Here is a 12,016-nt window from a genome sequence, read left to right as displayed (position 1 = left end):
AAAAAAAAAAAGGTCGAGAAGGGAGAAGGTTGACAGGCTGTGGGGTTGTTGACCAATGTCATAAAACAATATGTTTACTACTGTTTCATGAGAAACTATTTGTTCTGTAACCCTTCACCTGAAGTACAATAAAATAAATAAATAAATAAAAATCTCCAAATGAGATCAAATGGTCAAAAATTACTCTAAAGCAGAGATGAGAAGGTAGGGGGGCAGGAAATCTAGAGTGCTGGAAATGGTACAACCAAAACAGAATGAGAAAGAATAATGACACATAGTGAAAAATGTAACCATTATCACTGAATAATGTGTGTAGAAATTGTTAAATGGGGGCCTAATTTGCTGTGTAAACTTTCACCTTAAACACAATAAAATATTATTTAAAAAAAAAAAAAAAAGGAAGAAGAAGAAGGCTGAATGAACAGCTGAGGGAAGGAGGTTCCAGGCCAAAGGGACAGCACATGCAAAGGCCCTGCGGAAAGAGCGTGCTTTGTGGGTTCAAGGAAAAGAGAGGGGGCTGGTGTGGCTGGAGCAGGGTGGAGGAAGGGAGAGGACTGAGTAGGGTGAAGAAAGACATGCAGGGCCTTGCAAGAGGTGAATGGATTTTATTTTAAGGGAATATGAAGCTATTAAGCAATGCTGGTGACACAGTGGTTAAAGCGATTGACTGCTAACCAAAAGGTTCGTGGTTCAAAACTACCAGGGGCTCCGTGGGAGTGATGGAGCGGTCTGCTTCCATAGAGATTTACAGTCTTGGAAACCCTATGGGGTCGCTATGAGTCAGTATTGACTCGATGTCAGTAGGTGGGGTTTGAGGAAGCTATTGGAGGGTTCTGAGTAGGCGAGATCTGACTTAGATTTTAACAGGATGGCTCTGGAGACTAAGGGGTGGGCGGGGGGGTTGACAAGGGCAGAAGTGGGGAGACCTGCTGGGAGGCTACTGCTGTAATCTAAGCGAGAGATGGCGGCGGCTGGGACCTGGGTGGTGGCAGTGGAAAAGGGGAGAAGCGGGCAGACATAGAGATATTCTGGACGGAGTCCCAAAAGGCACTGTCAATGGAAATGCTGGAAGATGCGTACATGGGAAAAGCGAAAGAAGGGATTGAGGAGGCCTCTGAGGTTTGGGGCCTGAAAACCGGAGGAAGGGATAACGTTTGCTGAGATGCAAAAGGAATGTGGTGGTGGGAGAGGGGCAGACTTGAACTTGAGGCCCTGGAGAATAGGCCTCTTGACACGGTGACCTCCTAGCTGAGAAACTGAAGAGCAGGGTCCTCTGTGGGCCACCAACTCAGAGCTGAGGGCTTCACCACCCTCACATTCCTGGAGGCCAGCCCTGGCCTTGTGGAGGCCCCACCTTGATACTGTTGTGCATGCGATTGGGCCTCTGCTCTCTGCTGAACCTGCGGCCAGGGTGACTCCCATCACACCCCTGGGCTTCGGAGCTGCGGGAGCCGAGGAGGCAGCATTGCTGCAGGCTGGAGGGGGTGTTAATGTCCAGAGCAGGCCGGGGGAGGTCAGCACAGACAGGCTGGCTCGTGTGAGGTAGACATCCCTGCAGGACAAGCCCTCGGAGGCTCAGACCCAGCACCGAGCAGTGGTAATACTGTCTCCTGCAAAGAGGACAAAGGTGAGACCCTCAGAAATCCTCCTGGAGCCTCAGGATGGCAGCCCCCAGGTTCCTGGAATCTGGGGAGGGAGGGTCCCAGGGCTGCTGTCAGAGACACCCTCGGAATCTGAAAGCAGGGATCCTCAGGCAGGAAGGCAATGGGGAAAGCTTTGGAGAGGTTCCTGAACGAGGTCTCGGGACCCTTCCTTCCCTCCTCGCTGCAGAGTGCGTGAGGACTCCCCTGGAACCCCAGGCCTGTTTCCCACACTGTACAGTGGGTGTGGAGTTCCAGGCCCTCTAGACATCGGGATGGGGGAAGAGGTGGTGTGACAGCCAGTACCTGCTGAGGGCCGTCCCTCTCCTGGGTCCCTCACCATCCCAGCTCCCTATCTTGGGCCCCTGTCCCACCTTGCCCCAGCTGTTCCCACCCAGGCTTGCTAAGCACAGAGAGAGCCCTAGCAGTGTGCACACTACCACTCACAGGCACACCTCTCCAAACCCAAACTCAATAGGCCGGCCTGGCCTGGGGCATAACCACATCTACCTGAGGCCCAATTAGGGGCAGGGTGTGTCCAGGCCTGGAGCTTCCTGAGGCCATTATCAGTGTTTGGTTTGGGGCTTTGGAACAGGCCTGGTTCCTGCTCTTTATCCAGGCCCTGGCGATTAGATTCTCTGGCCTTTAATGTGCCTGAGCCTGGGACACAGGACTCCCCTCCCACCACCCAATCCCCAAACCCCCAGCACTCCTGTGGCCAAGCCCAGCTCAGTCCTAACATCCCTGCCCCATGGCCTCTCTTGCCTGCCTTCGCCTCCCTGCTGCCCACCAAGAGGACACAGTGTCCAGGAGCATGGGCTCATCTGGGACAGGCCTGGGGGATTCAAGGGGAGACTGGTCAAGATCTGAGTGAGTGCCTGGTAAGTTCCCAGCCCCCACTGCTATGTGGGCCCTTCTGTCTGGGGGAGAAACGGAGGGAAGGGTGAACCTATGAGCAGGGGTGTCCAGGACTGTCCTGGCATCAAATATCTTGCGCTAAAGTCAGATGCTTTGTCCTTACTTCTGCCTTGGGAAATACAATAGACCCAGATGGGGTGAGGGGAGGCCCTGGGCAATCACTCAGTGTTAGGAACAGGGGTGGCTGAGGCCTGGGTAAGCCTGCTTGTCGTCCCCAAAGGAGGAGGAAGGGAAGAGGAGGGCAGGAGGAGGGAAGGAGGAAAAGGAGAGGAGGAGGGGAGAAGGGAGGAGGGCTATGGGAAGGTCTTCCTTCTCCCCCTGCTTAGAGGGACGTGCGTCTGTGCACACGGAAGCAGGCCATCTCCTTGCAGGACGTGTCCGGCAGTCTCACCAGAGTGCTGCACTTCAACATGGAGACAGTAGGTGTGGGCGACGGCCAGGGCAGGAGAGAGCTGGGAGTCTAGCTTCTCTACCTTACGCCCCGAAGCCCACTGAGGTGTCCGTTCTCCTGAGGGCCACCCTCACGAGCATTCTCCTCTTGGATGGCAGTTCCAGGGCTTGGCCATCACCAACCTGAGCCAGCTAGAGCCAGGCACCACCTTTGAAAGTGTTCACTTTGATGGGCTATTGGGCCTGTTCCACAAGTTGTCTATAGGGGACAGGAGACTGGTGCTTCCAGGGCTGCCTGGCCATCGTGGACACAGGCACCTCCCTTGTCACTGCGTCTGAGCAGATCTTTGGTCAGCTGATGCAGCACATTGGGGTTCTGGGAAACAACTAAGCAAAAGTGGGTGCTTCCATTGCTGGGGAGACAAAGGACACTGACCAGGAGCTTCTCCCAGATCCTGGCCTCTGCCGATTTGCACGTCATTTCTCTGCCGGCTGCTTATTAAAGTCAGATCACTGAGCTCTCCCTGCTCTGCCCCATCCCCCATCCCTGCACCCCTCACCTCCAAAGGCTCCCCCTGCAACAGCCCTTTCCCATATCTGTCCAAGATGGCCTTACCTGCTTGCAGCCCATCTTAGTGTCTCCACTGCGGCATTAATCTGGGGTGAGGCTATATCTAACTGGGGGATGGGTGGGACGCTGACGGACCAAGTGGGAAAGATTTTGGTGCAAGATGAATTTCTGAGCTGTGGGACCAGTTGCCTCCACCCTGGGCCTTCTTGGGTAGGTGTAGGAGTCCCTGGGTGGTGCAAGTGGTTCAGCTCTGAACTGTTAGCTGAAAGGTTGGTGGTTCGAATCCACCCACAGGTGCCTTGGAAGGCAAGCTTGGTGATCTGCTTCCAAAAGGTCATAGTCTTGAAAATCCTATGGAGCATAGTTCTACTCTGCACACATGGGATCTTCACGAGTCGGAATCAGCTAGACAGCTACTAACAACAACAACAGGATTCCTGGAGCAGAGCAGATTCTGATCGCCTGTCTCCAAGTCCCTCATACTTCTCTAGTACCTTGCCTGCTGCAGCACTGGCTAGAGCCTGCTCACCATCACTTTCACCATCAATGGCATCAACTTCCTCCTGCCGGGCGCCCAGTACTTCATCCCTGTGAGTCTCCCTCTCTCTCTTTCCCACCTCCCTTTTCTACCTGGTCGGGAGGGTAGAGCCCAGCAGGGTCACGCAGGGAGCGGAGCTAGTCTGTAGCCTTTAGCATCCTGGTATGTCAGATCTGAGAGAGCCTTTTTTTTTTTTTTTTTAATTTTATTTGATTGTTGTACTTTAAGTGAAAGTTTACAATTCAAGTTAGTCTCTCATACAAAAATTTATACATGCATTGTTATGTGACCCTAATTGCTCTCCCCATACTGTGACAGCACACTCCTCCTTTTCCACCTCTGATTTCTCAGGTCCATTCAACCAGCTCCTGATTCTCTGTGCCTTCTCATCTCCCTTCTGGACAGAAGCTGCCCGTTTAGTCTCATGTATCTACTTGAGTTGGGAAAGCCTTTAACGATTCTTTCATCAACGTCTTCAACAAAATTAATACCAGGAACCACCATTTATCCAGAGCTTTCTGAGAGGCAGTATGTGCAGCAGTTAAGGTCCAACCACCTCCAATCCTTGCATTGACACTTAGGAGCTTTGTGACCTTGGGCAAGTCACTTAGCTTTTCTGAGCCTCCATTTCCTCATCCGTAAAATAGGGGTAATACAAAATTTACCTCACAAAGTCATCATAAGATTAAACAGATTAGTAGATATAAACCATTTAGGACAGGGCCAGACACACATTTAGCACTCTGTAAGCATTGGCTGTCATTGCTGGTGGCAAGCTCTGTGCTAAGGGCTTTATTATGTACATTTGCTCTTTAAATCCTCATGATATTCCTGGAGATAGGTACTATCAGCATTCCCACAAATGGGAATGAAACCCGACACTTGGGAATTAATACTGGTGGGTGTCCCTGTTCCATTTGCTCAGGGTGAGGGTGAAGGTCAAAGCCCGGGGTATGGTGGTCAGAGGTTCCTCTTCAGTTTACCCAAACCTCTAAATCTGGCCGGCCAGCCCCCTCTTATCTCTCTACCCTCGGCCTTGCTCCTAATAAACAAATATGTGTTGAGCATCCTCTGTGTGCTCCACTGTGGGAGATACGGAGGAAGAAAGAGACACCACCCAGCTCTCCAAGTACTTGCACTCAGCCACTTACGTGTGCCATGATAGCTAAGTGTGTGAGATCGTGTGTGCGCGCGCATGTGTGCGTGTGCACGTGCTAAATTCCAGTGCAGCTTGCAACCCATTAGACATTAATTTAGTTGATTGAAACCAGTACTTTAGAAACAAATTAAATATAATAAAGTATAAAATATTAGGGTACACCATATGTATTATGGGCAAGAATTTTTTCTATGGAGGGGTGAGGTTTTTGTTTTAACTATATATGTATGTGTATAGTGTTGTGGTGTAACATATATTTCTTACCGTGGGCTGTGGTCAAAAGAGGTTCAAGGCCTCAACTATGGGTGGTTGGGCCTCTGCCGGCCTCTGCAGGCCCTTCTCACTCCTATACCCCAGCCTCCCTGGCCCCCATCATTTCATCTTTCCTACCTCAGGCCGTTTGCATGTGCTGTTCCACCTGCCAGGAATGCTCTTTTCTTGTTCTCTTTACTTGCTTAACTCATATTCATCACGCAGAGTTCAGCTTTGGGTCATATCCCCCTCCCACCAACTGATGAAACTAAAGCTTAGAGAGGTTAAGTGACTTCCCCAAAGTCACACAGCTAGCCAGAGGTGGGTTGGGATTTCAACCCAGGCTTCTCTAAATTGAGAGCAAGGTTCTTTTCTTAACCCTGAGAGACTTGCCTGCTTTTCCTCCAGGTCAGCATGGGCAATTGCCTTGTGGAGTTCCCACCTAGGTACCTGCCCTCAGAGAGCCGCCAACCCATGTGGATCCACAGTGATGTCTTCCTGAGGGTCTACTACTCCATTAAGGACATGAGCAACAACAGGGTGTGCCTGGCCACTGCTGTGTAGACTGGCTCTGCCTCTCCCCTGGGTCTGAGGCACCCCTGTCCTGCCAGGTTTCACAAAAGCTGGGGTCCCCACCCTTCACTCAGCCAGCCAAATCCTGCTTCTCAGGGCTGATATCTGGGAGACCCCAAATAATGTAGCTCTGTGATCTCTGGCTTTGGTAGATAAGGCAGGTGGCTGGGTGGTTGAGTAAAGAGGTGTCAGGTCAGTTTGACATTCATGTCCACTCAGCATAGGTTCCCAGTAAACCAGTTGCCGTCGGATCAACTCTGACTCATGGCAACCCCCTGTGTTTCAGAGTAGAACTGTGCTCCATAGGATGATGGCTAATCTTTTGGAAGTAGATCACCAACCAGGATTTTCTTCTGAGGTGCTTCTGGGTGAACTCAAACCACCAACCTTTTGGTTAGCAACCGAGTCCCTTAACCGTTTGCCCCACCCAGGGACTCCTAATATAGGCCAGTGGGTCCCAAATTTAGGTCACTCAATACCGCCCTCATGATATGTCCCCTATCTGCAAGTGACCACCTGTTCAAACTCACAGACATGCTGATGTGGGGGTAGAGGGAGAGAAGCCGCGCCAAGTTTCACTCCCAGCTCTCTGGCTTGTGCAAGGTACCATTTCTGGAGCGCTAGGGAGGAAGCTGAGAGGTGCTGGTGGGCCAGCAGTGTGGGCAGAGCAATGGACATGGAGCCTAACATGACATGACAATAACTGACCGTATGCTTACAGTCCCTGCCTGTCAGATGGAGGCACCCCCGCCCCAAGGCAGTGCCTTGGCAGCTCACAGGCTGAGTGTTCATGGCTGGATTACATGATCTAGGAGACTGCCCTTTCTTCTCCCCATGGGACCCTGCGTGGAGCTGGGGAGGAGGCAGGGGGAGAAATCTCACACCTAGAGACTCCAGGGCTCGAGGCCCTGGGCCCTCAGGCAACTGATAAGCTCCTCCAGATTTCAGGCTGCCATTCTGCTGCTCCTAATGGTCCTCTTTAGGAGCCCTTCTTTGGTTCCATAGGAGTCCCTGGGTGGCTCAGTTAAGCATTCAGCTACTAATCAAAAGGTTGGCAGCTTGAACCCAGCCAGAGGTGCCTCTGAAGAAAGGCCTGGCAATCTGCTTCTGAAAGAACACAGACTTGAAAACCCTATGGAGCACAGCTGCAGTCTGCAACACACGGGGTTGCCATGAATTAGAGTCAACTCGATGGCAACTGGTATGGCTTTTTTGGTTTTTTTAAGCCATAGAAGGAGCCCTGATAGTGCAACAGTCAAGTGTTCAGCTGCTAACTGAAAGGTTGGCGGTTCAAACTCACCCAGCAGCTCTGTGGGAGAAAGGTCTGGTGATCTGTTTCCATAAAGACTACAGTCAAATAATAGTTTATAAAGAAAACGTTCTACATACTACTTTGGTAAGTAGTGTCTGGGGTTTAAAAGCCTGTGAGCGGCCATCTGACATACTCCACTGGTCCCACCCCATCTGGAGCAAAGAATAATGAAGAAAACCAAAGACACAAAGGAAAGATTAATCCAAAGGACTAATGGACCACAAATACCACAGCCTCCACCGGACTGAGTCCAGCACAACTAGATGGTGTCTGGCTACCACCACTGACTGCTCTGACAGGGTTCACAATAGAGGGTCCCAGACAGAGCTGGAGAAAAAAGACCAGACTCATTGGTCTGACAGAGACTGGAGAAACTTGGAGAGTATGGCTCCCGGACACCCTTTTAACTCAGTACTGAATTCACTCCTGAGGTTCACCCTTCAGCCAAAGATTAGACAGGCCCATAAAACAAACACTAATACACATGGCTCAACCACATATACAGGACTAAACGGGCACACCAGCCCAGGAGCAAGGATAAGAAGACAGAAAGCACAGGAAAGCTGGACAAATGGAAATGGGGAACCCAAGGTGGAAAAGGGGAGAGTGTTGACACATTACGAGGTTGATAACCAATGTCAAAAAACAATATGTGTATCAATTGTTTAATGAGAAACTAATTTACTCTGTAAACCTTCATCTAAAGCACAATTAAAAAAACAAAAAAAGATTACAGCCAAGAAAACCCTATGGGGCAGTTCTGCTGTGTAACACATGGAGTCACTGAGTCAGAATTGGCACAACAAGCCATAGTATATCCATGAAATCATGGGTGTGATGTGTCCATTATATTTTTGGGCTAAAATGTATTATAATAAATACATGTCTATTCAAAGAAGAAACGTTCATCCTTATTGCACCTGAAGCCTTCCCTGCCACTTTGGGCAATATTACTGAAGGTAACGTGCAGTCTCCCTGTCAGCCCGGGAGCTCCCTGGGAGCAGGGACTAGCCCCTGACTTCATCCTTGGGGCTCTCAGATGACAGGTATACTATCTCCTTTCTCCTCTTCCTACTTCTTACCCTTTTTTTAAAGACATGATTTTTAAAAAAACTCTTTATTGATCTACAATGCATGTACAGAAAGCAACACGTCTTGAGTGTCCAGCTCACCGACTTTTCACCCACTGAACGTACTTGTGCAACCAAGAAAGAGAACATTATCAACACTCCCCAAATCCCTTTTTGTGTTTTCATACCCTGCTCTAGCTCCTTGCCCAATTTAAAGAGAAAGACTCGGACTCAGTTGACAGTTATTGAGGGCTTGCTACATGCTAGCACTTTTGCAACCATGGCCTCACTGAACGATCACAACAACCCTGAGGGACAGGTGTTATTATCTCCATTTTACAGTCAAGGAAACTTGACTCAGAAAGGGTAAGTGAATTGCTGGGGTCAAAGAGCCAGTAAGTGGTGGAGATTGGTCTTCTAAAGCCAAATTAATTGTATGTCACACGTCACATTCTTCAATATATGTTAAGAGCGTTGAAAGAAGAGTTAGAAGTAGAGTCCACATGTCAATCGGAAATAAATCTGCATGACATCTCTGAGATTCTTGGTCCAGAAACACCCGTTACTTCTTCTGGGAACTACCTTGGCCAATATTCTTCAAAATGCTTCCTGAGGGAGCTGCCAAGTTCTTATATGACTCTGCCTTCTCGTCACACTCAATTGGTACCCAAGATGGACCAATTAGAGAACTTTCCTGGGAATTTTGGTTTCCTTCTTTCTCTGGGGAATCCTTGGATGGTGCAAAGGGTTAACACGCTCAGCTGCTAACTGAAAGGTTGGAGGTTCAAGTCCACCCAGAGGTGCTTCAGAAGAAAGGCCTAGTGATCTACTTCTAAAAAATCAGACATTGAAAACCCTATGGAGCACAGCTCTGCTCTGACACACATAGGGTCGCCATGATTGGGAATCGACTCTGTGGCAACTGGTTACTGGTTCTGTCTCTGGAAATGCAAAACTCCCCTGCTGTTGGTCAGTCATGTGGAGAAAGCCAGCCCGCAGTGAGAGCCAGAGAGGAGAGAAGCAAGAATGGGAAACCGAGAAAGGGTCTTGGTGGTGTGTGGTTCCCAGAGCAGTTGATCCTGAGGCTCTGCTCTCTCCTTGCTCTTCCTGCAGCTGAGTTACTGTGTGAGATGCCCCCCTCCTCCAGCCATCCAATACATCCCCCGTTCTACTTAAGCCAGACAGTGCCAGGTAAATTAATCAGTCAGAGAAAAAACAGTAAGTCTATCTATTTATCCATTTATACACACAGAGGTCTAGGTGTGTTCCAGATGTTGGAGACAAACAGATAAAATGGACTCCTCTGTCAAATGGGGAAAAGATAACCTGACTTGTGGGATTATTATGAGAGTTGCATGATAAAACAAATATGAAGCACTTGGCAGCCTGCCTGGCATACCTTCAGTGAGTGGGATATTTTGGCAAGGGAGGAAGAGCCCATTTTAAAACCTTGAATCTAGGAGTCCCCGGGTGGCACAAATGGTTAAACATACAACTAGTAACTGAAAGGCATCACGGAAGAAAGGTCTGGCAATCTGCAAATAAATGGTCAGCAAACACATGAAAACATGTTTGACAGCGTTAGAAAATAAGAAATTCAAATCAAAACAACAAAACCTCGAATCCAGTTCTTCCTTACAGCAGAATTCTAATTAATAAATGTGGAAGGGGTGAAATCCCCATTAGGCAAACCCAGCAGTCATGATTGTTGCAGGCAAGAACCATTAGCAGATTTTAAAATCAGAAGGTGAAAGAATGATGAGGAACAGGAGCATAGTCTCAAAGTAGCTCCCCAGAAGGTATTTATTAATTACTGAGGGAAAAGTAATAACTTTGCAATGGAGAAAACTGGCAGATCCCACCTTAACCAAGTGGTCAAGGTTAAACCACCAGGAAGATGGCACATCAACATCAGGACCCTCCTGATACAGTGCATTGAGAGGGGCACATCGCGTCTGTGGTATTCTTCCCAAAATGCATGGTGTCAATCTAACAGTGAGGAGACACCAGACGAACCCACATGGAGGGACCTTCTACAGAATAACACATCAGTGTTCTCTGAAAGAAGCAAGATCAAGAAAGACGAAGACAGACTGAGGAGCTGTCACAGATTGGAGGAGACTAAAGACCTGAAAACTAAATGCAATGTGGGAACGTAAGGTGGATCCCTGACCAGAAAAAAGACACTAGTAGGAAACCGGGTAAAATTCAGAAAGTCTGTAGGCTGGTTAGTAGCGTTATAGCAGGGTTAAGTTCCTGGTTTTGATAACTGCACTGTTAACATTACGGGGTGCTGAATGAAAGGGAGATGGGGACTCTCTGGCTGTCTGTGCTATTTTTGAAACTTTTATGTAAGTTAAAATTACATGGAAATAAAAAGTTAAAAAAAAAAATCCTTGAACTTGAGGGAAAATAAACCAACTCTAGTTCAGCACGTCCCCAGTGGATTCAGTTGAACTAATGGTGTAAATACAAAATACACAGGCAAAATTTAAGGGAAAAAAACCTCTAAAATCATGACAATTGCTGATGCTGTAGCTAAAATTCATGTAGACGGCTGCCAAAGACTTGAGGTTTACTGAGTACTTGTCCCCAGAACTGAGGTGAGGTCTTTCAGATCTGTGAACTTATTTCAGGGGGTAGAGTACAAAGGAGAATCTCATACCCACTGCGGGAGACCACTCCACCAGTATTCTTCAAAAGGTGCTCCTTCCTGCTCTGCTTGACTGACTGATAATGGAGAGCTCACTCCATTGGATGCTTTTCAGTTTGTGAGTTCCAGTGCAACTGATAGCAGGAGAAACCGGAAATAACTCAGATGAATAGGGCTAAGTTATCCTAGCTATCAAGATGATAGAGCACTTTCTAACCACTGAAAGCGATAAGAATGTGGCCTATCTCACTCCACGGAAATGTGTACATGCAGTAATCCTAAGTGACAAAAACAGAACACTTACTCACGATTACAGCTGTGTTAAAATCACAGTGTGTACAATAAGAGCTAGAAGATAATTTAGAACGGCAACTTGTAGTTTCGAGTTGCCTTGATAATTTTTTTCTTTATTGTACTTTACATGAAGGTTTACAGAACAAATAGTTTCTCATTTAAACAGTACACGTACTGTTTTATGACAATGATTAATAACCTCACGACATGTCAACACTGTCCCTTCTCAACCTTGGGTTCCCTGTGACCAGCTTTCCTGTCGCCTCCTGCCTTCTAGTCCTTGTCTCTGGGCTGTTGTGCCCCGTTAGTCTCGTTTTGTTTTACGGGGCTGTCTAATCTTTGGCTGAAGGGTGAACCTCAGGAGTGACTTCATTACTGAGCTAAAAGGTGTCCAGGGGCCATTCGAGTTGCCTTGATATTTTAAAAGTGGCATAAATAAATAAATTTCTTTAAAAAGAAATTTAGTATCCAGAATTGAAAACAAAACAAAATGTTGTAAAGGGCTTGGGGATTGTCATTACATGATTGATTGAGAATGGCTGCATGGAGCGTTAGATTGGGAAGGACTCTAAGGCCATGTCTGATCACCATGGGTGTTATGGATTGAACTGAGTCCCCCCAAAATGTGTATCAATTAGGCTAGGCC

This window comes from Trichechus manatus, unplaced genomic scaffold (assembly GCF_000243295.1).
Source record: "Trichechus manatus latirostris isolate Lorelei unplaced genomic scaffold, TriManLat1.0 scaffold00065, whole genome shotgun sequence".
Taxonomy (NCBI): Eukaryota; Metazoa; Chordata; class Mammalia; order Sirenia; family Trichechidae; genus Trichechus; species Trichechus manatus.
This window is presented reverse-complemented; position numbering follows the sequence as displayed.